At 37.4% G+C, this 3710-nt stretch overlaps 1 pseudogene; it reads left to right on the plus strand.

The window, feature by feature from the left end:
• The first annotated feature begins 2814 nt into the window (after positions 1-2814).
• On the plus strand, positions 2815-3307 carry LOC123862196 (peptidyl-prolyl cis-trans isomerase A-like; annotated as a pseudogene).
• The last annotated feature ends 403 nt before the right edge of the window (positions 3308-3710 follow it).

A 3710-nucleotide genomic window follows, 5' to 3' on the forward strand; every position in this document is an offset into this window, starting at 1 on the left:
TGCAGAATAAGTATTTGACAAAATAGAGCATCCTTTCTTGTTTAAAACTCTTCAAAGTGTAGAGATAGAGGGAACATACCTCAATATCATAAACACTATCTATAAAAAGCCCACTGCAAATATCATTCTCAATGGGAGAAAACTGAGACCTTCTCCCTTAAGGTCAGGAACATGACAAGGATGCCCACTTTCACCACTTTTGTTCAACATAGTACTAGAAGTCCTCGCCTCAACAATCAGAAAACAAAAAGAAATAAAAGGCATTCAAATTCGCAAAGAAGAAATCAGACTCTCTCTCTTCATAGATGATATGATACTTTATGTGGAAAACCCAAAAGACTCCACCTTCAAACTGCTAGAACTCATCCAGCAATTCAGTAATGTGACAGGATACAAAATCAATGCACAGAAATCAGTTGTATTTCTATATACGAACAATGTAACTGAAGAAAGAGAAATTAAGGACTCAATCCCATTTACAATTGCACCAAAAACCATAAGATACCTAGGAATAAACCTAACCAAAGAGGTAAAGGATCTGTACTCTAGAAACTACAGAACACTTATGAAAGAAATGGAGGAAGACACAAAGAAATGGAAAAACATTCAATGCTCATGGATTAGAATAATAAACATTGTGAAAATATCTATACTGCTCAGAGCAATCTACACTTTCAATGTAATCCCTGTCAAAATATCATTGACCTTTTCACAGAGCTGGAGCAAACAATCCTAAAATTTGTATGAAACCAGAAAAGACCCTGAATTGCCAAAGGAATGTTGAAAAAGGACCAAACCAAAGCTGGGGGCATCACAATGCCTGACTTTAAGTATATAATAAAGCTGTGATCAAGAGCAAGAGGCTTGACAAAAACAGACACATCAATCAATGGAACAGAATAGAGACCACAGAAATGGACCCTCAACTCTATGGTCAACTAATTTTCAACAAGCAGGAAAGACTATCCAATGAAAAAAAGACAGTCTCTTCAATAAATGGTGCTTGGAAAATTGGACAGCCACATGCAGAAGAATGAAACTGGATCATTCTCTTACACCATACACAAAGATAAACTCAAAATGGATGTATGACCTAAATGTGACACAATAATCCATCAAAATCTGAGAGGAGAACACAGGCAGTAACCTCTTCGACCTCAGCTGCAGAAACTTCTTGCACATGTCTCTAAAGGCAAAGGAAACAAATGCAAAACAAATGCAAAAATGAACTATTGGGACTTCATCAAGATAAAAACCTTCTGCACAGCAAAGGAAACAGTCAACAAAATTAAAAGGCAACCTACAGAATGGGAGAAAATATTTACAAATGACATAACAGATAAAGAAAGGGCTGGTATCTAGGATCTATAAAGAAGTTATCAAACTCAACACCCAAAAAATAAATAATCCAGTCAAGAAATGGACAGAAGACATGAACAGACACTTCTCCAAAGAAGACATACAAACGGCCATCAGACACATGAAAAAATGTTCCACATCACTTGCCATCAGGGAAATACAAATCAAAACCACAATAAGATATCACCTTACACCAGTTAGAGTGGCTAAAATTAACAAGACAGGGAACAACAAATGTTGGCGAAGATGTAGGTAAAGGGGAACCCCCTTACACTGTTGGTAGGAATGCAAGCTGGTACAGCCATTCTGGAAAATAGTATGGAGATTCCTCAAGACATTAGAAATAGAGCTACCCTATGACCCAGCAATTGCACTACTGGGTATTTACCCCAAAGATACCAATGTAGTGAAAAGAAGGGGGCACATGCAGCCCAATGTTCATAGCAACAATGTCCACAATAGCCAAACTGTGGAAGGAGCCAAGATGTCCTTCAACAGATGAATGGATAAAGAAGATATGGTTCATATATACAATGGAATATTACTCCACCATCAGAAAGGATGAATATCTACCATTTACATCGACATGGATGGAACTGGAGGGTATTATGCTAAGCGAAATAAGTCAATCAGAGAAAGACAAGTATCATATGGTTTCACTCATATAGCACAGATGATCATAGGGGAAGGGAGGGAAAACTGAATGGGAAGAAATCAGAGAGGGAAACAAACCATGAAAGATTCTTGACTTGGGGAAACAAACTGAGGCTTATGGAGAGGGAGGTGAGTTGGGGGATGGGGTAACTGGGTGATGGGCATTAGGAGGGCACACAATGTGATGAGCACTGGGTGTTATAAGCAACTAATGAATCATTGAACACTACATCAAAAACTAAAAAAAATTATTACAAAATGGAAAAAATGTAATACAATATGGAAAATGGATCTAGGAAATCCAAGCTTTCCAATCACATGAAGAACAGACCCAAGTAAAATAAAAAAAATCCAAAGTTTAGTAGAAAACTTTGACCTGGAAAGGGTCAATATAAAATAAATGAGGTAAGCAGGACAAGATATATCCTGGTTGAAACTTTTAAAATTCAAAGTTGAAAAATAAGTCTTATGAATATCTAGCTATGTAAAACATTATAGTAGAGATAGTTTCAGAAGAAGGGGAGAAATCAAGAAATACCATTTTTTACTTAACATTGATAAGAGAAATGTAGGTACAACTTTTAAAACACAAAGGTAAATTTAAAAGGTGGTTAATTTCTTCCAAATATCTAAACAAAAAACTAAAGAAAAATATTGTATATGAAATAAAACAAAGTAAACAGCATGAAAATATGAAAATATTAAAGCAAAAGAACTTATAGAAGATAAAGCCAATGTAAATGAGTTAAGTCCTCTAATAAAAGTTTTCAGACTTGGCCTTACAGACACCACCACCCAGCCATGGTCAACCCCACTGTGTTCTGTGACATCGCAATGGACATTAGCCCTCAGGCCTTGTTTCCTTCAAGCTGTTTGCAGATAAATTTCCAAAGATAGCAGAAAACTTTGATACTCTGAGCACTGAGGAGAAAGGATTTGGTTATAAAGGTTCCTGCTTTCACAGGATTATTCTGGGATTTATGTGCCAGGGTGGTGATTTCACATGCCATAATAACACTGGCAGCAAGTCCATCTATGGGAAGAAATTTGATGATGAGAATTTCATCCTGAAGCATATGGTTCCTGGCATCGTGCCCATGTCAAATGCTGGGCCCAATACAGATGGTTCCCAGTTTTTCATCTGCACAGCCAAGATTCTATGGTTGGATGGCAAGCATGTGGTCTTTGGCAAGATGAAAGAGGGCATGAATATTATGGAAGCCATGGAGTACTTTGGATCCAGGAATGGCAAGACCAGCAAGAAGTACCCATTGCTGACTGTGGACAAATCTAATAAATCTGACTTGTGTTTTATCTTAAATACCAGATCATTCCTTCTGTAGCTCAGGAGAGCACCCCTTCACCCCCATCTGCTCAAAATATCCAACAATCTTTGGGCTCTCATTGCAGTTCTATGGGATCCATATTTTCCTTACTCCTCTCCAAGTCTAGCTGGATTACAGAGTTAAGTTTATGATTATGAAATAAAAACTAGACAACAACAACAAAGTTTCAGACTCAAGTGACAAAAGAAAAATACAACTATCTGCAACTTATAAGGGATATCTAAAATAAAGTCCCTTAAAAAGTAAAAATATTTCAGGATGCCTGGGTGGCTCAGTCAGTTAAGTGTCTGCTTTCAGCTCAGGTCATGATCCCAGGGTCCTGGGATTGAGTCCCACATCAGGCTCCTTTCT

Source organism: Mirounga angustirostris, unplaced genomic scaffold (assembly GCF_029215605.1).
Source record: "Mirounga angustirostris isolate CCGP_5_RB_7025 unplaced genomic scaffold, mMirAng1.0.hap1 SCAF_11, whole genome shotgun sequence".
Lineage (NCBI taxonomy): Eukaryota > Metazoa > Chordata > Mammalia > Carnivora > Phocidae > Mirounga > Mirounga angustirostris.